This window comes from Lissotriton helveticus, chromosome 3_1, assembly GCF_964261635.1.
Source record: "Lissotriton helveticus chromosome 3_1, aLisHel1.1, whole genome shotgun sequence".
Classification (NCBI taxonomy): Eukaryota; Metazoa; Chordata; class Amphibia; order Caudata; family Salamandridae; genus Lissotriton; species Lissotriton helveticus.
In genome coordinates this window covers 1,616,304,835-1,616,331,619 of record NC_136061.1, presented here as the reverse complement: position 1 = coordinate 1,616,331,619, position 26,785 = coordinate 1,616,304,835, and positions in this window count along the sequence as shown.

The following is a 26,785-nucleotide window of genomic DNA, read 5'->3' as shown; positions in this document are numbered from 1 at the left end:
AATACGAGCATAAATAGTGCAGTCTGAATTGACGTGTTTTTGCCCAATTAGTTTATAAGAAAGTATCTATGACTACTATCTTGATGACCATAAGTTTTGTCAGACATTCCGAAGGTTCTGTCATAAATCTCCATCTCAGATAAAATAGAGTATACATGGCCAGATGCTTGACCACTTGAGAGGAGAGGTCCTTTTGACCCAGATTATCATGCAAGATACTGACAGAAAAGGTCTTGACTGCCAGAGATGCTGCCATATTGCACTTTTTACTGAAAGTTTATATTAAACCAAATCCAGGAGGAGAATAGCTGATGCGGTGTTTGTTTACATTTCACAGGGAACACAGTCTCCTTGACTTTTGACATCTACAGTGCTTTTCTTTAAACAGGTAAGCAGAGGTAAGCAGTACGACAATTGTCGCTCAGAAACCCTTGATACAAGTTATTCAACTCCATTCTCTTCTAGTGCAGTGCATAGAAGTAGAGTTGAGGGTGTTACATTTTTAAATTACATCTTAACTAATGTAGAAATGTCATTTTGTTCTAGTTGTTCAGAACATTCATTTGTGCTGTATTCTCAGTGGTTATTTGAGATGTGCTAAGTAACTTGTAGAGCTAAATCTTAGTTTATGCAACTTTGGCACCCAATGCCAGGACTGGATTTTTTTAAAAACTTCGAGTAGTTTCTTTTTAATATGCATACACACAGATACATTACAGAGAGGTCCGCAGGAATTATGGTTACCTCCTACAGGGAATAAGGGAGCACTTATTCCTTTAGGTTTGTCAAGCTTGACTTTAAAAAGTTATTCCCCATTCTCTGTTCTCTAATTATTCGAATCCAATTTATTTGAATCTGTTTGTTTCCATTGTAGCCCCAACTGAGATAGGAGCCATTAGCCAGGAAATAGTTACTCAGCATCTCAAGATGTGAGGTGTCCCTGATGCGGGGAGGGGCAGTTATTTTTATAATAGCTGCTTACACAGTATTTGCCTTGGAGAGGTTTTACTCATGGCTGGAGCTTGAAGCTACAGACACTGACCCAGGGCACTTTCAGGCTCATAAAGCTGTAGCACGGCCTTTGCATAATAAAAATAAATAATAATGATAAATGAGCTTGTAAAGGGCCTGGTTACAGTCACTCGTGTGTCCCCGCACTGCAGCACACTCGGCCCACTCTGTAGCAGTAAATCTAAGCATGGTGGCGGGTCTATATCTGGAAAAGCCATGTTTTTAATTGTTTCCGGAAGGAGTTTTCTGATGGTTCCATCTGGAGAGCATGGGGGAGGGTGTTCCAGTAATTAGCGTCTAGGTAGCAAAAAGATCTACCACACAATTCAGTGAGTTTAAAAAAAAAGTATTTCAGCTGAGTGAAAATTCACAATTCAATTTTAAAAGTGCTATCCAGTTCAGTTTAAAAAAAGCTCTATTGATTGCCCTTTGTTATTACCGCTACAGACGGGTCGCAGCAGACACTGCCACTGTCTGCCTTTCGCCGCTATAGAGCATACAATGATCTAGAAACTCCTTAGACTTACTAGACCACCAAGATTGGTTTGCTGGTCAGTTACAAAATACTTGCAGAAATGTCAGTGTGGGACCCCTAAGCAATGAGGGAGCTATGTGGCATGTATTAGCTAGTTACACATCTGTTCCACATTCTGACACCGCAGCACCTACTGATATCATAGGGATTTTGAATTACACATTTCCCTTATACAGGAGACTTGTAGAGTTTGTACTATTACCTTTAGACCTGCTATTGTGGAAGGACCAGCAGTTCAGGGAGGGACAGGCACATCCATGAGTCTGCAGACAATAAATGCTATCAATGGAAAGATGCCCACAAAATGTAATAATATTCAATTATGTATTACTTGCAAGTCCAACCAATTGGAAGCAGTCTATCTGCACATGACACCCCAAGACAGAGAATATTGACTTTGGGTCTTCCTATTGGGATGGTGTCACCTGCAAAGGAATGTAACATCTGAGGAACCATTTTTGCTTGCATTTACACTCACACACATGACATGCCTTCATTACCAGTTCTCCCTGAAGTACAGAACCAAGTAAAGAATGAGCACGCGACTAAACCAGTTCCGAATTTAGGAATGAAGTAAAGAGAACCTTGTTTACAATTTCCTAAATCATCCTGAGCAACATTAAGGAAGAAACTTTGGCTCTGCCAGAAACTGGAAGCAGTTCTAGTTCCAGATCGTAAATGGGAAGCAGCAAAAATAATTATGAAAGTTTACACCTTTGTGGGTTGTGACACCATAGGTATACAAGCCATTGAGATACATTAAAAACCTTTAAATGAGATTGACGGTTCCATAAAAAACAAAATCTGCAATGAAAGGTCAAAGAAACCAAGGGAGAGAGAGCAAAGATTGACTGGATATCCCATGTTTCAGGAATCTAGCAGGGTGGACATGATTGAAGGGGCCATGATAATATTTTAAAATCTGAACGGGAGTTAACCTGAGTGCTAAAAAAAGAAGAATATAGCAGGAAAGGTGAAACTGGAGGACAGGCTTAGGTCAGCGTGAAGAGGGAAGAGAAAGAATAGGACTCTAAGATTCTTAAGAAGAAACTAGAAAGACTTTCTAAGAAACATGCTGATACAGCTATGGATACTCCTGCAAAACAAAACTTAGGCAAGAGCACTTCTACACTAGTCATGATAGTGCATCAAACGTGCACAGTTTTCTGGTGGCAAATCCAACTAATGAGTTCATACAAATTGAGACTTAGGGCCAGATGTAGGTGGCCATTTACCGGCCGGTAACGGCAGATTTCGGCCGTTACCGACCGGTAAATGGGTTTTTGGGATGTAGGGGGCCAAATTTACCGATTCGGTAAATTTACCAAATCGGTAAAATACCGATTTGGTATTTTTACCGATTCGGTAACTTCTAGATGTAGGTGGGACTCTTCAGAGTCCCAAAGGCCTTTCAGATTCGGTATTTTACCACCCAATCCAATTGGGTGGTAAAATACCGAATCCTGGTGTGCTTGCACATGTGTGCATGCACACCTATGCCATGTAACAGACAGACATGCCCTTAGGGCATGTCTGTGTGCCACATGGCACACATGCCTGTATTTGGGGTGCTAGAGGGTGTCAAAGTGACACCCCCTGCACCCTTGCTGGAATCGGTATTTACCGATTCTGTAAATACAGATTCGGTAATGCCCATTGATTCCTATGGGCGTCAATGCCCATAAGAATCAATGGGCATTACAGAATCGGTATTTACAGATTCGGTAAATACCGAATCTTAACGATTCGGTATTTACCGAATCTGTAATACCTACACCCCCCCCTCTATTTTACCACTTCTTAAATACCGAATCGGTAAAACTCGGTATTTTAGAAGTGGTAAAATAAAATTACCTACATCTAGGCCTTAGTGCCTTGTCTTTCACCAATGAACACCCCTTTTTCCTGCCTCCAAACCAGACAAATCCTATAGGATAATTTTAAACTCAGAATTTTAACTCACATACGCTTTGCAAAATGTACTCAGCATGGGATAAGTGGCTACCCTGGTGTGGTAAAAATATCAAAAACCCTTACATGTCCAATGGGTTTTTAGTCCGAACATATCACGTGAAAGCAAATATCTAATTTGGCTTTGTTTCAACGGCGTGCAATTGTCATTTCAACATTTGCCTATGGGCTATAAGAACAGTCCTGGCTTATTCTCAAAGTGCATCATGGAGATCGTGCAACCAGATCCTGATATATTATCAGGCATTGATGACTTCTATCTCATTGATTATGATTTAGACAAACACCTAACAATGTTGGACAGAATTATAATGATAATAACATCACATTGCTTCAAAATTGAAATGAACGTTGCTTACCTTATGGTGACCTTCCTCGGATACGAGTTATCCAATGAGGGCAAGTGTTAGGCTTCTGATTTGGCAGATGCTGGGGATATGATATCTGGGAGATCTACATCAAGGAAGAGTGCTATGCTCATTTGAGGAATTAGTTGAAAAGTATCAACTCCAATTTCACGATTTTTTTAAATACTTGCAATTGCCTGACTATCTTGGTAAACATCATTTGCTTTAGGGATTTGTGAAGCTTCCAATGGTAGAGGCCATTAATAGAAAGGCCAAGATTGGGGTTTTATACGCTATGCTAATTGAGTCCCAAAACGATGATTTAGCTACTCATGACCTTAAAAGGGCTGTACGTCTAGGGATCGAGGGGGAGGTGATGCAGACATCAATAGATATTGCAGGCAAAATACTATTATCATCAAACCTACAAACGCAGAATTTTAAAACTATTTTTGATTTGTACCATACACCTGAACGCATGATGAAGTGTGGGGGCAATAATGATGGTAAATGTTTTAGATGTCAATGCGATCAAGCAGATATTGTACATGTCTTTTTTTAATGAATTGCACTGGTGCATTTAAAGCATCAATTAGCATTTCGCTTGCAAAAAATGACTGTCATCCCTATAATAATAACTAAGTCAATGATGTTATTAGGATTACTGGGGAATAACTTAAACGAGCAACCAATGTACAAATTTAAATATCTTTTATTCGTTGTTGCCGTGGTTGCTCGACTCTGTATTGCTACATGTTGGCTTCCAAAAGAGGCTCCCACTTTTGAGATGTGGAGGATGAAATGTTATCATGTATTCAGTATGGAATATAGTTTGCATGCTGCGAAATCTGTATGACGGCAAAAACGTGGGATCCATTATGGGAATCTATGATACGGTATATGAAATATATTATGGATTCAGATTGTCCATTGATAATATGATTATAACTTCGTTTTGCGGTTGCCTCCCTGGTAAATCTATTCTCTTCTGTCAATGTTTTATTTTTATGGCTTATAACTGCTATGTTAAATGTTTGTGACATGGATTGAATAAAAAAAAAAAAAGGCTGCAGATCATCCAGACCTTGGTGGCCAGAATCACTCTCAACCTCCCACGCTGCACTCACATCACACCACAGCTGAAAGAGCTCCACAGCTTCCCGTTCACAAAAACCACAATTCAAACTCCTCACCCAAACTTTTAAGGCACTACATATCATTGGCCCAGCATACCTCAGCAATCATATTTGTTTTCACAAAAACCTTCCAGACACCTTTGATCATCTGGACTCCTACTTGCACAAATCCCATGCATATGGAAAAACAGATCTGGCAGTCGAGCCTGCTCCTACATCGCTTCTGAAGTGTGGAGGAACTTATCACTACACATAGGAGCCTCCTCCTCACTTCTTGAATTACATAAGAAGCTGAAGACATGGTTTTTTTAAACAGTTCCACTAGGCCCTAGCTGTGCCTAGACTCCTGACGTTAAGACCATAGGGCCCAACTCCATCTTGAGTAGGCAGAGACTCAATTTTCTCGATTTTTTCTGGAATCATTGACATGTCTGCCTTTGAAACAGATGAGAGCTGACATTGTTGAAAAACTTAAAAATGATTTACCAACTTTTGCCGACTGCACCTCTTCAGACTATCAAATCTTTTGTGACTGGATTGCTGGAGCGGGCAAGTTGCTCATGCCATCTAATAATGAGAACATAAAACCTAGGAATAAGAAAAAAAACGCTCCATGGTTTTCACCAGCTCTTAAAGCTGAGTTAGGCGAAGTGAAAACACTTGAACGGAGGTGGCGTCGTAACTACGACACAGCCGCACGCAACATTTACATAGCAGCTAGGCGGAAGTATCATGTAGGATTAAAATTAGCAAAAAAAGCTCATTACCTACAGGCCATTTCTTCAGCGGGCCAAGAACAAAAAGCTATCTTTAGGATTGTTAAGGATTTTATCAAGCCCTCAGCTCTATCGCAAGAGATCTCTCCATCGCAAGATCTCTGTAATGCGATATCTGATTATTTTGATAATAAAATCCTAAATATCACTAATGCTTTTCCATCAGAAATCATTTCCATAACGGATGACGAAGAGATAGCGAAGATGACTTCCCCCCTCCGTTGTGACGAGTTCGCCCCAGTCCCCCTGGAGGAAACTGCTAAAGCTATTTTAGCCAGCAAATCAGGTTCCCCTTTTGATCCCTGTCCCCCTCCGGTGCTGCACCATCTAATAGAGACAGTTAATCCCATGATTAACAGTATCATCAATTCTTCTCTAGCAACAGCAAGTATCCCAAACGATTGGAAACTTGCAGCTGTCAAGCCACTCCAAAAAAAGGCCCTGGCTGATCCCACCACCCTTTCTAACCTGCGCCCGATTTCCCTGCTACCCATTCTATCTAAGCTGACTGAAAAGTTTGTCAATAACCAACTGACAAGCTTTCTGGAGAAGAATAACGTTCTCCATCCGAATCAGTCAGGCTTTCGGTCAGAACACTCTACCGAATCAGCTTTATTATACTCTGCTGAAACGTTAAGAGCAGCAATGGACCAGGGAAAACAGGCTGTCCTTATCCTTCTTGACCTGTCGGCAGCCTTCGACACCGTGTCCCATAACATCTTACTGGACCGGTTGTCTGCCGCAGGTGTGGGAGGACAGGTGTTGGCTTGGTGTAGGAACTTCCTTATAAACAGATGCCAAATAACAGTGCTTGGCCCATATCAGTCTGAGGCTAAAAACGTCAGCTCAGGGGTGCCACAGGGTTCTAGTTTGAGCCCTGTTCTTTTCAATCTATATATGGCACCCCTGATGAACTTGATCGAGTCATTCAGGATCAGTTCTATCTCATACGCTGACGATACCCAACTGATTTTGGTGCTGGATAAGGAACAACCAGGTGCCGAGGAAGATCTTAGGAACTGTCTTGCAGCAACATTCAAATGGATGAATAACAACCATCTAAAGTGCAACGCCGGAAAAACGGAAATTCTACCTATGGGGATCAATAATCCTTTTTCCCCCACTGTATGCTGGCCATCGGATGCAGAAGCCCCACCTAACACAATTGCATCCGCTCGTAACCTAGGTATAAAGTTCGACAACTGCCTATCCTTTAAAACTCAGGCTGTAGCAGTGGCAGGTATGTGCTTCCAAATTATTAAAGCACTCAGGAAATTTTTTGACCTCCTCCCTCTTTCGGCAAGGAAAACAGTCGCAGTGGCCTTAATAAATTCTAGGCTGGACTACTGCAATGGACTTTATGCTGGAGCAAACAAAATCGTGCTCCACAAATTGCACATGGTCCAAAACGCGGCTGCCCGCCTCGTACTGCGTCTGCCTCGTAGATCATCAGCCTCCGCAGCTTTAAACACCTTACATTGGCTGCCAATAGGAAAGAGAATTTTGTTCAAACTTCTCTTGATCACCTTCAGGGCCTTCCATCAACGTGGCCCGACCTATTTACGAAGGGGGTTCAAAAGATATTACCCAGCACGCTGTCTAAGATCCGCCAGCCAAAACTTACTTACCACTCCCCGCTTTAAACTGGCCACAAAGGGTGGCAAATCCATCTTTGTACTAGGAACCAAGGCCTGGAACAAACTCCCTCTTTCCTTGCGATCTTTCTCCCAAGAAGCCCCGTTTAGGAAGGCATTGAAAACTTGGATTTTCTCCATGTCTGACACTCTGTGTAGAACCCTAGTGTAGGAATGTGTTTAAGAAACCTGGACCTCTTTCCCTATCCAACTCTTCCACCTGGGTTGTGTAAGCGCCAAGATACTCCTTGGAGTGGTAGTAGCGCTCTATAAATGCCTATTACATTTACATTTACATTTACATGTTGTCTGTCCTTATCTTTCCAAGAACCCGTGGAAGTGTCAAGTAACTCGGACAATGGCACAGATAAGATGCATGATGTGTAGACAATGACATCTATAAGACACCTGATGTGACATCAGTCTGGGACAAATGCCTTGTCATTTCTAGTTGACGATTTGGCAAGAATACGAGCATAAATAGTGCAGTCTGAATTGACGTGTTTTTGCCCAATTAGTTTATAAGAAAGTATCTATGACTACTATCTTGATGACCATAAGTTTTGTCAGACATTCCTAAGGTTCTGTCATAAATCTCCATCTCAGATAAAATAGAGTATACATGGCCAGATGCTTGACCACTTGAGAGGAGAGGTCCTTTTGACCCAGATTATCATGCAAGATACTGACAGAAAAGGTCTTGACTGCCAGAGATGCTGCCATATTGCACTTTTTACTGAAAGTTTATATTAAACCAAATCCAGGAGGAGAATAGCTGATGCGGTGTTTGTTTACATTTCACAGGGAACACAGTCTCCTTGACTTTTGACATCTACAGTGCTTTTCTGTAAACAGGTAAGCAGAGGTAAGCAGTACGACAATTGTCGCTCAGAAACCCTTGATACAAGTTATTCAACTCCATTCTCTTCTAGTGCAGTGCATAGAAGTAGAGTTGAGGGTGTTACATTTTTAAATTACATCTTAACTAATGTAGAAATGTCATTTTGTTCTAGTTGTTCAGAACATTCATTTGTGCTGTATTCTCAGTGGTTATTTGAGATGTGCTAAGTAACTTGTAGAGCTAAATCTTAGTTTATGCAACTTTGGCACCCAATGCCAGGACTGGATTTTTTTTAAAACTTCGAGTAGTTTCTTTTTAATATGCATACACACAGATACATTACAGAGAGGTCCGCAGGAATTATGGTTACCTCCTACAGGGAATAAGGGAGCACTTATTCCTTTAGGTTTGTCAAGCTTGACTTTAAAAAGTTATTCCCCATTCTCTGTTCTCTAATTATTCGAATCCAATTTATTTGAATCTGTTTGTTTCCATTGTAGCCCCAACTGAGATAGGAGCCATTAGCCAGGAAATAGTTACTCAGCATCTCAAGATGTGAGGTGTCCCTGATGCGGGGAGGGGCAGTTATTTTTATAATAGCTGCTTACACAGTATTTGCCTTGGAGAGGTTTTACTCATGGCTGGAGCTTGAAGCTACAGACACTGACCCAGGGCACTTTCAGGCTCATAAAGCTGTAGCACGGCCTTTGCATAATAAAAATAAATAATAATGATAAATGAGCTTGTAAAGGGCCTGGTTACAGTCACTCGTGTGTCCCCGCACTGCAGCACACTCGGCCCACTCTGTAGCAGTAAATCTAAGCATGGTGGCGGGTCTATATCTGGAAAAGCCATGTTTTTAATTGTTTCCGGAAGGAGTTTTCTGATGGTTCCATCTGGAGAGCATGGGGGAGGGTGTTCCAGTAATTAGCGTCTAGGTAGCAAAAAGATCTACCACACAATTCAGTGAGTTTAAAAAAAAAGTATTTCAGCTGAGTGAAAATTCACAATTCAATTTTAAAAGTGCTATCCAGTTCAGTTTAAAAAAAGCTCTATTGATTGCCCTTTGTTATTACCGCTACAGACGGGTCGCAGCAGACACTGCCACTGTCTGCCTTTCGCCGCTATAGAGCATACAATGATCTAGAAACTCCTTAGACTTACTAGACCACCAAGATTGGTTTGCTGGTCAGTTACAAAATACTTGCAGAAATGTCAGTGTGGGACCCCTAAGCAATGAGGGAGCTATGTGGCATGTATTAGCTAGTTACACATCTGTTCCACGTTCTGACACCGCAGCACCTACTGATATCATAGGGATTTTGAATTACACATTTCCCTTATACAGGAGACTTGTAGAGTTTGTACTATTACCTTTAGACCTGCTATTGTGGAAGGACCAGCAGTTCAGGGAGGGACAGGCACATCCATGAGTCTGCAGACAATAAATGCTATCAATGGAAAGATGCCCACAAAATGTAATAATATTCAATTATGTATTACTTGCAAGTCCAACCAATTGGAAGCAGTCTATCTGCACATGACACCCCAAGACAGAGAATATTGACTTTGGGTCTTCCTATTGGGATGGTGTCACCTGCAAAGGAATGTAACATCTGAGGAACCATTTTTGCTTGCATTTACACTCACACACATGACATGCCTTCATTACCAGTTCTCCCTGAAGTACAGAACCAAGTAAAGAATGAGCACGCGACTAAACCAGTTCCAAATTTAGGAATGAAGTAAAGAGAACCTTGTTTACAATTTCCTAAATCATCCTGAGCAACATTAAGGAAGAAACTTTGGCTCTGCCAGAAACTGGAAGCAGTTCTAGTTCCAGATCGTAAATGGGAAGCAGCAAAAATAATTATGAAAGTTTACACCTTTGTGGGTTGTGACACCATAGGTATACAAGCCATTGAGATACATTAAAAACCTTTAAATGAGATTGACGGTTCCATAAAAAACAAAATCTGCAATGAAAGGTCAAAGAAACCAAGGGAGAGAGAGCAAAGATTGACTGGATATCCCATGTTTCAGGAATCTAGCAGGGTGGACATGATTGAAGGGGCCATGATAATATTTTAAAATCTGAACGGGAGTTAACCTGAGTGCTAAAAAAAGAAGAATATAGCAGGAAAGGTGAAACTGGAGGACAGGCTTAGGTCAGCGTGAAGAGGGAAGAGAAAGAATTGGACTCTAAGATTCTTAAGAAGAAACTAGAAAGACTTTCTAAGAAACATGCTGATACAGCTATGGATACTCCTGCAAAACAAAACTTAGGCAAGAGCACTTCTACACTAGTCATGATAGTGCATCAAACGTGCACAGTTTTCTGGTGGCAAATCCAACTAATGAGTTCATACAAATTGAGACTTAGGGCCAGATGTAGGTGGCCATTTACCGGCCGGTAACGGCAGATTTCGGCCGTTACCGACCGGTAAATGGGTTTTTGGGATGTAGGGGGCCAAATTTACCGATTCGGTAAATTTACCAAATCGGTAAAATACCGATTTGGTATTTTTACCGATTCGGTAACTTCTAGATGTAGGTGGGACTCTTCAGAGTCCCAAAGGCCTTTCAGATTCGGTATTTTACCACCCAATCCAATTGGGTGGTAAAATACCGAATCCTGGTGTGCTTGCACATGTGTGCATGCACACCTATGCCATGTAACAGACAGACATGCCCTTAGGGCATGTCTGTGTGCCACATGGCACACATGCCTGTATTTGGGGTGCTAGAGGGTGTCAAAGTGACACCCCCTGCACCCTTGCTGGAATCGGTATTTACCGATTCTGTAAATACAGATTCGGTAATGCCCATTGATTCCTATGGGCGTCAATGCCCATAAGAATCAATGGGCATTACAGAATCGGTATTTACAGATTCGGTAAATACCGAATCTTAACGATTCGGTATTTACCGAATCTGTAATACCTACACCCCCCCCTCTATTTTACCACTTCTTAAATACCGAATCGGTAAAACTCGGTATTTTAGAAGTGGTAAAATAAAATTACCTACATCTAGGCCTTAGTGCCTTGTCTTTCACCAATGAACACCCCTTTTTCCTGCCTCCAAACCAGACAAATCCTATAGGATAATTTTAAACTCAGAATTTTAACTCACATACGCTTTGCAAAATGTACTCAGCATGGGATAAGTGGCTACCCTGGTGTGGTAAAAATATCAAAAACCCTTACATGTCCAATAGGTTTTTAGTCCGAACATATCACGTGAAAGCAAATATCTAATTTGGCTTTGTTTCAACGGCGTGCAATTGTCATTTCAACATTTGCCTATGGGCTATAAGAACAGTCCTGGCTTATTCTCAAAGTGCATCATGGAGATCGTGCAACCAGATCCTGATATATTATCAGGCATTGATGACTTCTATCTCATTGATTATGATTTAGACAAACACCTAACAATGTTGGACAGAATTATAATGATAATAACATCACATTGCTTCAAAATTGAAATGAACGTTGCTTACCTTATGGTGACCTTCCTCGGATACGAGTTATCCAATGAGGGCAAGTGTTAGGCTTCTGATTTGGCAGATGCTGGGGATATGATATCTGGGAGATCTACATCAAGGAAGAGTGCTATGCTCATTTGAGGAATTAGTTGAAAAGTATCAACTCCAATTTCACGATTTTTTTAAATACTTGCAATTGCCTGACTATCTTGGTAAACATCATTTGCTTTAGGGATTTGTGAAGCTTCCAATGGTAGAGGCCATTAATAGAAAGGCCAAGATTGGGGTTTTATACGCTATGCTAATTGAGTCCCAAAACGATGATTTAGCTACTCATGACCTTAAAAGGGCTGTACGTCTAGGGATCGAGGGGGAGGTGATGCAGACATCAATAGATATTGCAGGCAAAATACTATTATCATCAAACCTACAAACGCAGAATTTTAAAACTATTTTTGATTTGTACCATACACCTGAACGCATGATGAAGTGTGGGGGCAATAATGATGGTAAATGTTTTAGATGTCAATGCGATCAAGCAGATATTGTACATGTCTTTTTTTAATGAATTGCACTGGTGCATTTAAAGCATCAATTAGCATTTCGCTTGCAAAAAATGACTGTCATCCCTATAATAATAACTAAGTCAATGATGTTATTAGGATTACTGGGGAATAGCTTAAACGAGCAACCAATGTACAAATTTAAATATCTTTTATTCGTTGTTGCCGTGGTTGCTCGACTCTGTATTGCTACATGTTGGCTTCCAAAAGAGGCTCCCACTTTTGAGATGTGGAGGATGAAATGTTATCATGTATTCAGTATGGAATATAGTTTGCATGCTGCGAAATCTGTATGACGGCAAAAACGTGGGATCCATTATGGGAATCTATGATACGGTATATGAAATATATTATGGATTCAGATTGTCCATTGATAATATGATTATAACTTCGTTTTGCGGTTGCCTCCCTGGTAAATCTATTCTCTTCTGTCAATGTTTTATTTTTATGGCTTATAACTGCTATGTTAAATGTTTGTGACATGGATTGAATAAAAAAAAAAAAAGGCTGCAGATCATCCAGACCTTGGTGGCCAGAATCACTCTCAACCTCCCACGCTGCACTCACATCACACCACAGCTGAAAGAGCTCCACAGCTTCCCGTTCACAAAAACCACAATTCAAACTCCTCACCCAAACTTTTAAGGCACTACATATCATTGGCCCAGCATACCTCAGCAATCATATTTGTTTTCACAAAAACCTTCCAGACACCTTTGATCATCTGGACTCCTACTTGCACAAATCCCATGCATATGGAAAAACAGATCTGGCAGTCGAGCCTGCTCCTACATCGCTTCTGAAGTGTGGAGGAACTTATCACTACACATAGGAGCCTCCTCCTCACTTCTTGAATTACATAAGAAGCTGAAGACATGGTTTTTTAAACAGTTCCACTAGGCCCTAGCTGTGCCTAGACTCCTGACGTTAAGACCATAGGGCCCAACTCCATCTTGAGTAGGCAGAGACTCAATTTTCTCGATTTTTTCTGGAATCATTGACATGTCTGCCTTTGAAACAGATGTTGTCTGTCCTTATCTTTCCAAGAACCCGTGGAAGTGTCAAGTAACTCGGACAATGGCACAGATGAGATGCATGATGTGTAGACAATGACATCTATAAGACACCTGATGTGACATCAGTCTGGGACAAATGCCTTGTCATTTCTAGTTGACGATTTGGCAGGAATACGAGCATAAATAGTGCAGTCTGAATTGACGTGTTTTTGCCCAATTAGTTTATAAGAAAGTATCTATGACTACTATCTTGATGACCATAAGTTTTGTCAGACCTTCCGAAGGTTCTGTCATAAATCTCCATCTCAGATAAAATAGAGTATACATGGCCAGATGCTTGACCACTTGAGAGGAGAGGTCCTTTTGACCCAGATTATCATGCAAGATACTGACAGAAAAGGTCTTGACTGCCAGAGATGCTGCCATATTGCACTTTTTACTGAAAGTTTATATTAAACCAAATCCAGGAGGAGAATAGCTGATGCGGTGTTTGTTTACATTTCACAGGGAACACAGTCTCCTTGACTTTTGACATCTACAGTGCTTTTCTTTAAACAGGTAAGCAGAGGTAAGCAGTACGACAATTGTCGCTCAGAAACCCTTGATACAAGTTATTCAACTCCATTCTCTTCTAGTGCAGTGCATAGAAGTAGAGTTGAGGGTGTTACATTTTTAAATTACATCTTAACTAATGTAGAAATGTCATTTTGTTCTAGTTGTTCAGAACATTCATTTGTGCTGTATTCTCAGTGGTTATTTGAGATGTGCTAAGTAACTTGTAGAGCTAAATCTTAGTTTATGCAACTTTGGCACCCAATGCCAGGACTGGATTTTTTTAAAAACTTCGAGTAGTTTCTTTTTAATATGCATACACACAGATACATTACAGAGAGGTCCGCAGGAATTATGGTTACCTCCTACAGGGAATAAGGGAGCACTTATTCCTTTAGGTTTGTCAAGCTTGACTTTAAAAAGTTATTCCCCATTCTCTGTTCTCTAATTATTCGAATCCAATTTATTTGAATCTGTTTGTTTCCATTGTAGCCCCAACTGAGATAGGAGCCATTAGCCAGGAAATAGTTACTCAGCATCTCAAGATGTGAGGTGTCCCTGATGCGGGGAGGGGCAGTTATTTTTATAATAGCTGCTTACACAGTATTTGCCTTGGAGAGGTTTTACTCATGGCTGGAGCTTGAAGCTACAGACACTGACCCAGGGCACTTTCAGGCTCATAAAGCTGTAGCACGGCCTTTGCATAATAAAAATAAATAATAATGATAAATGAGCTTGTAAAGGGCCTGGTTACAGTCACTCGTGTGTCCCCGCACTGCAGCACACTCGGCCCACTCTGTAGCAGTAAATCTAAGCATGGTGGCGGGTCTATATCTGGAAAAGCCATGTTTTTAATTGTTTCCGGAAGGAGTTTTCTGATGGTTCCATCTGGAGAGCATGGGGGAGGGTGTTCCAGTAATTAGCGTCTAGGTAGCAAAAAGATCTACCACACAATTCAGTGAGTTTAAAAAAAAAGTATTTCAGCTGAGTGAAAATTCACAATTCAATTTTAAAAGTGCTATCCAGTTCAGTTTAAAAAAAGCTCTATTGATTGCCCTTTGTTATTACCGCTACAGACGGGTCGCAGCAGACACTGCCACTGTCTGCCTTTCGCCGCTATAGAGCATACAATGATCTAGAAACTCCTTAGACTTACTAGACCACCAAGATTGGTTTGCTGGTCAGTTACAAAATACTTGCAGAAATGTCAGTGTGGGACCCCTAAGCAATGAGGGAGCTATGTGGCATGTATTAGCTAGTTACACATCTGTTCCACATTCTGACACCGCAGCACCTACTGATATCATAGGGATTTTGAATTACACATTTCCCTTATACAGGAGACTTGTAGAGTTTGTACTATTACCTTTAGACCTGCTATTGTGGAAGGACCAGCAGTTCAGGGAGGGACAGGCACATCCATGAGTCTGCAGACAATAAATGCTATCAATGGAAAGATGCCCACAAAATGTAATAATATTCAATTATGTATTACTTGCAAGTCCAACCAATTGGAAGCAGTCTATCTGCACATGACACTCCAAGACAGAGAATATTGACTTTGGGTCTTCCTATTGGGATGGTGTCACCTGCAAAGGAATGTAACATCTGAGGAACCATTTTTGCTTGCATTTACACTCACACACATGACATGCCTTCATTACCAGTTCTCCCTGAAGTACAGAACCAAGTAAAGAATGAGCACGCGACTAAACCAGTTCCGAATTTAGGAATGAAGTAAAGAGAACCTTGTTTACAATTTCCTAAATCATCCTGAGCAACATTAAGGAAGAAACTTTGGCTCTGCCAGAAACTGGAAGCAGTTCTAGTTCCAGATCGTAAATGGGAAGCAGCAAAAATAATTATGAAAGTTTACACCTTTGTGGGTTGTGACACCATAGGTATACAAGCCATTGAGATACATTAAAAACCTTTAAATGAGATTGACGGTTCCATAAAAAACAAAATCTGCAATGAAAGGTCAAAGAAACCAAGGGAGAGAGAGCAAAGATTGACTGGATATCCCATGTTTCAGGAATCTAGCAGGGTGGACATGATTGAAGGGGCCATGATAATATTTTAAAATCTGAACGGGAGTTAACCTGAGTGCTAAAAAAAGAAGAATATAGCAGGAAAGGTGAAACTGGAGGACAGGCTTAGGTCAGCGTGAAGAGGGAAGAGAAAGAATTGGACTCTAAGATTCTTAAGAAGAAACTAGAAAGACTTTCTAAGAAACATGCTGATACAGCTATGGATACTCCTGCAAAACAAAACTTAGGCAAGAGCACTTCTACACTAGTCATGATAGTGCATCAAACGTGCACAGTTTTCTGGTGGCAAATCCAACTAATGAGTTCATACAAATTGAGACTTAGGGCCAGATGTAGGTGGCCATTTACCGGCCGGTAACGGCAGATTTCGGCCGTTACCGACCGGTAAATGGGTTTTTGGGATGTAGGGGGCCAAATTTACCGATTCGGTAAATTTACCAAATCGGTAAAATACCGATTTGGTATTTTTACCGATTCGGTAACTTCTAGATGTAGGTGGGACTCTTCAGAGTCCCAAAGGCCTTTCAGATTCGGTATTTTACCACCCAATCCAATTGGGTGGTAAAATACCGAATCCTGGTGTGCTTGCACATGTGTGCATGCACACCTATGCCATGTAACAGACAGACATGCCCTTAGGGCATGTCTGTGTGCCACATGGCACACATGCCTGTATTTGGGGTGCTAGAGGGTGTCAAAGTGACACCCCCTGCACCCTTGCTGGAATCGGTATTTACCGATTCTGTAAATACAGATTCGGTAATGCCCATTGATTCCTATGGGCGTCAATGCCCATAAGAATCAATGGGCATTACAGAATCGGTATTTACAGATTCGGTAAATACCGAATCTTAACGATTCGGTATTTACCGAATCTGTAATACCTACACCCCCCCCTCTATTTTACCACTTCTTAAATATCGAATCGGTAAAACTCGGTATTTTAGAAGTGGTAAAATACAATTACCTACATCTAGGCCTTAGTGCCTTGTCTTTCACCAATGAACACCCCTTTTTCCTGCCTCCAAACCAGACAAATCCTATAGGATAATTTTAAACTCAGAATTTTAACTCACATACGCTTTGCAAAATGTACTCAGCATGGGATAAGTGGCTACCCTGGTGTGGTAAAAATATCAAAAACCCTTACATGTCCAATAGGTTTTTAGTCCGAACATATCACGTGAAAGCAAATATCTAATTTGGCTTTGTTTCAACGGCGTGCAATTGTCATTTCAACATTTGCCTATGGGCTATAAGAACAGTCCTGGCTTATTCTCAAAGTGCATCATGGAGATCGTGCAACCAGATCCTGATATATTATCAGGCATTGATGACTTCTATCTCATTGATTATGATTTAGACAAACACCTAACAATGTTGGACAGAATTATAATGATAATAACATCACATTGCTTCAAAATTGAAATGAACGTTGCTTACCTTATGGTGACCTTCCTCGGATACGAGTTATCCAATGAGGGCAAGTGTTAGGCTTCTGATTTGGCAGATGCTGGGGATATGATATCTGGGAGATCTACATCAAGGAAGAGTGCTATGCTCATTTGAGGAATTAGTTGAAAAGTATCAACTCCAATTTCACGATTTTTTTAAATACTTGCAATTGCCTGACTATCTTGGTAAACATCATTTGCTTTAGGGATTTGTGAAGCTTCCAATGGTAGAGGCCATTAATAGAAAGGCCAAGATTGGGGTTTTATACGCTATGCTAATTGAGTCCCAAAACGATGATTTAGCTACTCATGACCTTAAAAGGGCTGTACGTCTAGGGATCGAGGGGGAGGTGATGCAGACATCAATAGATATTGCAGGCAAAATACTATTATCATCAAACCTACAAACGCAGAATTTTAAAACTATTTTTGATTTGTACCATACACCTGAACGCATGATGAAGTGTGGGGGCAATAATGATGGTAAATGTTTTAGATGTCAATGCGATCAAGCAGATATTGTACATGTCTTTTTTTAATGAATTGCACTGGTGCATTTAAAGCATCAATTAGCATTTCGCTTGCAAAAAATGACTGTCATCCCTATAATAATAACTAAGTCAATGATGTTATTAGGATTACTGGGGAATAGCTTAAACGAGCAACCAATGTACAAATTTAAATATCTTTTATTCGTTGTTGCCGTGGTTGCTCGACTCTGTATTGCTACATGTTGGCTTCCAAAAGAGGCTCCCACTTTTGAGATGTGGAGGATGAAATGTTATCATGTATTCAGTATGGAATATAGTTTGCATGCTGCGAAATCTGTATGACGGCAAAAACGTGGGATCCATTATGGGAATCTATGATACGGTATATGAAATATATTATGGATTCAGATTGTCCATTGATAATATGATTATAACTTCGTTTTGCGGTTGCCTCCCTGGTAAATCTATTCTCTTCTGTCAATGTTTTATTTTTATGGCTTATAACTGCTATGTTAAATGTTTGTGACATGGATTGAATAAAAAAAAAAAGGCTGCAGATCATCCAGACCTTGGTGGCCAGAATCACTCTCAACCTCCCACGCTGCACTCACATCACACCACAGCTGAAAGAGCTCCACAGCTTCCCGTTCACAAAAACCACAATTCAAACTCCTCACCCAAACTTTTAAGGCACTACATATCATTGGCCCAGCATACCTCAGCAATCATATTTGTTTTCACAAAAACCTTCCAGACACCTTTGATCATCTGGACTCCTACTTGCACAAATCCCATGCATATGGAAAAACAGATCTGGCAGTCGAGCCTGCTCCTACATCGCTTCTGAAGTGTGGAGGAACTTATCACTACACATAGGAGCCTCCTCCTCACTTCTTGAATTACATAAGAAGCTGAAGACATGGTTTTTTAAACAGTTCCACTAGGCCCTAGCTGTGCCTAGACTCCTGACGTTAAGACCATAGGGCCCAACTCCATCTTGAGTAGGCAGAGACTCAATTTTCTCGATTTTTTCTGGAATCATTGACATGTCTGCCTTTGAAACAGATGAGAGCTGACATTGTTGAAAAACTTAAAAATGATTTACCAACTTTTGCCGACTGCACCTCTTCAGACTATCAAATCTTTTGTGACTGGATTGCTGGAGCGGGCAAGTTGCTCATGCCATCTAATAATGAGAACATAAAACCTAGGAATAAGAAAAAAAACGCTCCATGGTTTTCACCAGCTCTTAAAGCTGAGTTAGGCGAAGTGAAAACACTTGAACGGAGGTGGCGTCGTAACTACGACACAGCCGCACGCAACATTTACATAGCAGCTAGGCGGAAGTATCATGTAGGATTAAAATTAGCAAAAAAAGCTCATTACCTACAGGCCATTTCTTCAGCGGGCCAAGAACAAAAAGCTATCTTTAGGATTGTTAAGGATTTTATCAAGCCCTCAGCTCTATCGCAAGAGATCTCTCCATCGCAAGATCTCTGTAATGCGATATCTGATTATTTTGATAATAAAATCCTAAATATCACTAATGCTTTTCCATCAGAAATCATTTCCATAACGGATGACGAAGAGATAGCGAAGATGACTTCCCCCCTCCGTTTTGACGAGTTCGCCCCAGTCCCCCTGGAGGAAACTGCTAAAGCTATTTTAGCCAGCAAATCAGGTTCCCCTTTTGATCCCTGTCCCCCTCCGGTGCTGCACCATCTAATAGAGACAGTTAATCCCATGATTAACAGTATCATCAATTCTTCTCTAGCAACAGCAAGTATCCCAAACGATTGGAAACTTGCAGCTGTCAAGCCACTCCAAAAAAAAGGCCCTGGCTGATCCCACCACCCTTTCTAACCTGCGCCCGATTTCCCTGCTACCCATTCTATCTAAGCTGACTGAAAAGTTTGTCAATAACCAACTGACAAGCTTTCTGGAGAAGAATAACGTTCTCCATCCGAATCAGTCAGGCTTTCGGTCAGAACACTCTACCGAATCAGCTTTATTATACTCTGCTGAAACGTTAAGAGCAGCAATGGACCAGGGAAAACAGGCTGTCCTTATCCTTCTTGACCTGTCGGCAGCCTTCGACACCGTGTCCCATAACATCTTACTGGACCGGTTGTCTGCCGCAGGTGTGGGAGGACAGGTGTTGGCTTGGTGTAGGAACTTTCTTATAAACAGATGCCAAATAACAGTGCTTGGCCCATATCAGTCTGAGGCTAAAAACGTCAGCTCAGGGGTGCCACAGGGTTCTAGTTTGAGCCCTGTTCTTTTCAATCTATATATGGCACCCCTGATGAACTTGATCGAGTCATTCAGGATCAGTTCTATCTCATACGCTGACGATACCCAACTGATTTTGGTGCTGGATAAGGAACAACCAGGTGCCGAGGAAGATCTTAGGAACTGTCTTGCAGCAACATTCAAATGGATGAATAACAACCATCTAAAGTGCAACGCCGGAAAAACGGAAATTCTACCTATAGGGATCAATAATCCTTTTTCCCCCACTGTATGCTGGCCATCGGATGCAGAAGCCCCACCTAACACAATTGCATCCGCTCGTAACCTAGGTATAAAGTTCGACAACTGCCTATCCTTTAAAACTCAGGCTGTAGCAGTGGCAGGTATGTGCTTCCAAATTATTAAAGCACTCAGGAAATGTTTTGACCTCCTCCCTCTTTCGGCAAGGAAAACAGTCGCAGTGGCCTTAATAAATTCTAGGCTGGACTACTGCAATGGACTTTATGCTGGAGCAAACAAAATCGTGCTCCACAAATTGCACATGGTCCAAAACGCGGCTGCCCGCCTCGTACTGCGTCTGCCTCGTAGATCATCAGCCTCCGCAGCTTTAAACACCTTACATTGGCTGCCAATAGGAAAGAGAATTTTGTTCAAACTTCTCTTGATCACCTTCAGGGCCTTCCATCAACGTGGCCCGACCTATTTACGAAGGGGGTTCAAAAGATATTACCCAGCACGCTGTCTAAGATCCGCCAGCCAAAACTTACTTACCACTCCCCGCTTTAAACTGGTCACAAAGGGTGGCAAATCCATCTTTGTACTAGGAACCAAGGCCTGGAACAAACTCCCTCTTTCCTTGCGATCTTTCTCCCAAGAAGCCCCGTTTAGGAAGGCATTGAAAACTTGGATTTTCTCCATGTCTGACACTCTGTGTAGAACCCTAGTGTAGGAATGTGTTTAAGAAACCTGGACCTCTTTCCCTATCCAACTCTTCCACCTGGGTTGTGTAAGCGCCAAGATACTCCTTGGAGTGGTAGTAGCGCTCTATAAATGCCTATTACATTTACATTTACATTTACATGTTGTCTGTCCTTATCTTTCCAAGAACCCGTGGAAGTGTCAAGTAACTCGGACAATGGCACAGATAAGATGCATGATGTGTAGACAATGACATCTATAAGACACCTGATGTGACATCAGTCTGGGACAAATGCCTTGTCATTTCTAGTTGACGATTTGGCAAGAATACGAGCATAAATAGTGCAGTCTGAATTGACGTGTTTTTGCCCAATTAGTTTATAAGAAAGTATCTATGACTACTATCTTGATGACCATAAGTTTTGTCAGACATTCCTAAGGTTCTGTCATAAATCTCCATCTCAGATAAAATAGAGTATACATGGCCAGATGCTTGACCACTTGAGAGGAGAGGTCCTTTTGACCCAGATTATCATGCAAGATACTGACAGAAAAGGTCTTGACTGCCAGAGATGCTGCCATATTGCACTTTTTACTGAAAGTTTATATTAAACCAAATCCAGGAGGAGAATAGCTGATGCGGTGTTTGTTTACATTTCACAGGGAACACAGTCTCCTTGACTTTTGACATCTACAGTGCTTTTCTGTAAACAGGTAAGCAGAGGTAAGCAGTACGACAATTGTCGCTCAGAAACCCTTGATACAAGTTATTCAACTCCATTCTCTTCTAGTGCAGTGCATAGAAGTAGAGTTGAGGGTGTTACATTTTTAAATTACATCTTAACTAATGTAGAAATGTCATTTTGTTCTAGTTGTTCAGAACATTCATTTGTGCTGTATTCTCAGTGGTTATTTGAGATGTGCTAAGTAACTTGTAGAGCTAAATCTTAGTTTATGCAACTTTGGCACCCAATGCCAGGACTGGATTTTTTTTAAAACTTCGAGTAGTTTCTTTTTAATATGCATACACACAGATACATTACAGAGAGGTCCGCAGGAATTATGGTTACCTCCTACAGGGAATAAGGGAGCACTTATTCCTTTAGGTTTGTCAAGCTTGACTTTAAAAAGTTATTCCCCATTCTCTGTTCTCTAATTATTCGAATCCAATTTATTTGAATCTGTTTGTTTCCATTGTAGCCCCAACTGAGATAGGAGCCATTAGCCAGGAAATAGTTACTCAGCATCTCAAGATGTGAGGTGTCCCTGATGCGGGGAGGGGCAGTTATTTTTATAATAGCTGCTTACACAGTATTTGCCTTGGAGAGGTTTTACTCATGGCTGGAGCTTGAAGCTACAGACACTGACCCAGGGCACTTTCAGGCTCATAAAGCTGTAGCACGGCCTTTGCATAATAAAAATAAATAATAATGATAAATGAGCTTGTAAAGGGCCTGGTTACAGTCACTCGTGTGTCCCCGCACTGCAGCACACTCGGCCCACTCTGTAGCAGTAAATCTAAGCATGGTGGCGGGTCTATATCTGGAAAAGCCATGTTTTTAATTGTTTCCGGAAGGAGTTTTCTGATGGTTCCATCTGGAGAGCATGGGGGAGGGTGTTCCAGTAATTAGCGTCTAGGTAGCAAAAAGATCTACCACACAATTCAGTGAGTTTAAAAAAAAAGTATTTCAGCTGAGTGAAAATTCACAATTCAATTTTAAAAGTGCTATCCAGTTCAGTTTAAAAAAAGCTCTATTGATTGCCCTTTGTTATTACCGCTACAGACGGGTCGCAGCAGACACTGCCACTGTCTGCCTTTCGCCGCTATAGAGCATACAATGATCTAGAAACTCCTTAGACTTACTAGACCACCAAGATTGGTTTGCTGGTCAGTTACAAAATACTTGCAGAAATGTCAGTGTGGGACCCCTAAGCAATGAGGGAGCTATGTGGCATGTATTAGCTAGTTACACATCTGTTCCACGTTCTGACACCGCAGCACCTACTGATATCATAGGGATTTTGAATTACACATTTCCCTTATACAGGAGACTTGTAGAGTTTGTACTATTACCTTTAGACCTGCTATTGTGGAAGGACCAGCAGTTCAGGGAGGGACAGGCACATCCATGAGTCTGCAGACAATAAATGCTATCAATGGAAAGATGCCCACAAAATGTAATAATATTCAATTATGTATTACTTGCAAGTCCAACCAATTGGAAGCAGTCTATCTGCACATGACACCCCAAGACAGAGAATATTGACTTTGGGTCTTCCTATTGGGATGGTGTCACCTGCAAAGGAATGTAACATCTGAGGAACCATTTTTGCTTGCATTTACACTCACACACATGACATGCCTTCATTACCAGTTCTCCCTGAAGTACAGAACCAAGTAAAGAATGAGCACGCGACTAAACCAGTTCCGAATTTAGGAATGAAGTAAAGAGAACCTTGTTTACAATTTCCTAAATCATCCTGAGCAACATTAAGGAAGAAACTTTGGCTCTGCCAGAAACTGGAAGCAGTTCTAGTTCCAGATCGTAAATGGGAAGCAGCAAAAATAATTATGAAAGTTTACACCTTTGTGGGTTGTGACACCATAGGTATACAAGCCATTGAGATACATTAAAAACCTTTAAATGAGATTGACGGTTCCATAAAAAACAAAATCTGCAATGAAAGGTCAAAGAAACCAAGGGAGAGAGAGCAAAGATTGACTGGATATCCCATGTTTCAGGAATCTAGCAGGGTGGACATGATTGAAGGGGCCATGATAATATTTTAAAATCTGAACGGGAGTTAACCTGAGTGCTAAAAAAAGAAGAATATAGCAGGAAAGGTGAAACTGGAGGACAGGCTTAGGTCAGCGTGAAGAGGGAAGAGAAAGAATTGGACTCTAAGATTCTTAAGAAGAAACTAGAAAGACTTTCTAAGAAACATGCTGATACAGCTATGGATACTCCTGCAAAACAAAACTTAGGCAAGAGCACTTCTACACTAGTCATGATAGTGCATCAAACGTGCACAGTTTTCTGGTGGCAAATCCAACTAATGAGTTCATACAAATTGAGACTTAGGGCCAGATGTAGGTGGCCATTTACCGGCCGGTAACGGCAGATTTCGGCCGTTACCGACCGGTAAATGGGTTTTTGGGATGTAGGGGGCCAAATTTACCGATTCGGTAAATTTACCAAATCGGTAAAATACCGATTTGGTATTTTTACCGATTCGGTAACTTCTAGATGTAGGTGGGACTCTTCAGAGTCCCAAAGGCCTTTCAGATTCGGTATTTTACCACCCAATCCAATTGGGTGGTAAAATACCGAATCCTGGTGTGCTTGCACATGTGTGCATGCACACCTATGCCATGTAACAGACAGACATGCCCTTAGGGCATGTCTGTGTGCCACATGGCACACATGCCTGTATTTGGGGTGCTAGAGGGTGTCAAAGTGACACCCCCTGCACCCTTGCTGGAATCGGTATTTACCGATTCTGTAAATACAGATTCGGTAATGCCCATTGATTCCTATGGGCGTCAATGCCCATAAGAATCAATGGGCATTACAGAATCGGTATTTACAGATTCGGTAAATACCGAATCTTAACGATTCGGTATTTACCGAATCTGTAATACCTACACCCCCCCCTCTATTTTACCACTTCTTAAATATCGAATCGGTAAAACTCGGTATTTTAGAAGTGGTAAAATAAAATTACCTACATCTAGGCCTTAGTGCCTTGTCTTTCACCAATGAACACCCCTTTTTCCTGCCTCCAAACCAGACAAATCCTATAGGATAATTTTAAACTCAGAATTTTAACTCACATACGCTTTGCAAAATGTACTCAGCATGGGATAAGTGGCTACCCTGGTGTGGTAAAAATATCAAAAACCCTTACATGTCCAATAGGTTTTTAGTCCGAACATATCACGTGAAAGCAAATATCTAATTTGGCTTTGTTTCAACGGCGTGCAATTGTCATTTCAACATTTGCCTATGGGCTATAAGAACAGTCCTGGCTTATTCTCAAAGTGCATCATGGAGATCGTGCAACCAGATCCTGATATATTATCAGGCATTGATGACTTCTATCTCATTGATTATGATTTAGACAAACACCTAACAATGTTGGACAGAATTATAATGATAATAACATCACATTGCTTCAAAATTGAAATGAACGTTGCTTACCTTATGGTGACCTTCCTCGGATACGAGTTATCCAATGAGGGCAAGTGTTAGGCTTCTGATTTGGCAGATGCTGGGGATATGATATCTGGGAGATCTACATCAAGGAAGAGTGCTATGCTCATTTGAGGAATTAGTTGAAAAGTATCAACTCCAATTTCACGATTTTTTTAAATACTTGCAATTGCCTGACTATCTTGGTAAACATCATTTGCTTTAGGGATTTGTGAAGCTTCCAATGGTAGAGGCCATTAATAGAAAGGCCAAGATTGGGGTTTTATACGCTATGCTAATTGAGTCCCAAAACGATGATTTAGCTACTCATGACCTTAAAAGGGCTGTACGTCTAGGGATCGAGGGGGAGGTGATGCAGACATCAATAGATATTGCAGGCAAAATACTATTATCATCAAACCTACAAACGCAGAATTTTAAAACTATTTTTGATTTGTACCATACACCTGAACGCATGATGAAGTGTGGGGGCAATAATGATGGTAAATGTTTTAGATGTCAATGCGATCAAGCAGATATTGTACATGTCTTTTTTTAATGAATTGCACTGGTGCATTTAAAGCATCAATTAGCATTTCGCTTGCAAAAAATGACTGTCATCCCTATAATAATAACTAAGTCAATGATGTTATTAGGATTACTGGGGAATAGCTTAAACGAGCAACCAATGTACAAATTTAAATATCTTTTATTCGTTGTTGCCGTGGTTGCTCGACTCTGTATTGCTACATGTTGGCTTCCAAAAGAGGCTCCCACTTTTGAGATGTGGAGGATGAAATGTTATCATGTATTCAGTATGGAATATAGTTTGCATGCTGCGAAATCTGTATGACGGCAAAAACGTGGGATCCATTATGGGAATCTATGATACGGTATATGAAATATATTATGGATTCAGATTGTCCATTGATAATATGATTATAACTTCGTTTTGCGGTTGCCTCCCTGGTAAATCTATTCTCTTCTGTCAATGTTTTATTTTTATGGCTTATAACTGCTATGTTAAATGTTTGTGACATGGATTGAATAAAAAAAAAAAAGGCTGCAGATCATCCAGACCTTGGTGGCCAGAATCACTCTCAACCTCCCACGCTGCACTCACATCACACCACAGCTGAAAGAGCTCCACAGCTTCCCGTTCACAAAAACCACAATTCAAACTCCTCACCCAAACTTTTAAGGCACTACATATCATTGGCCCAGCATACCTCAGCAATCATATTTGTTTTCACAAAAACCTTCCAGACACCTTTGATCATCTGGACTCCTACTTGCACAAATCCCATGCATATGGAAAAACAGATCTGGCAGTCGAGCCTGCTCCTACATCGCTTCTGAAGTGTGGAGGAACTTATCACTACACATAGGAGCCTCCTCCTCACTTCTTGAATTACATAAGAAGCTGAAGACATGGTTTTTTAAACAGTTCCACTAGGCCCTAGCTGTGCCTAGACTCCTGACGTTAAGACCATAGGGCCCAACTCCATCTTGAGTAGGCAGAGACTCAATTTTCTCGATTTTTTCTGGAATCATTG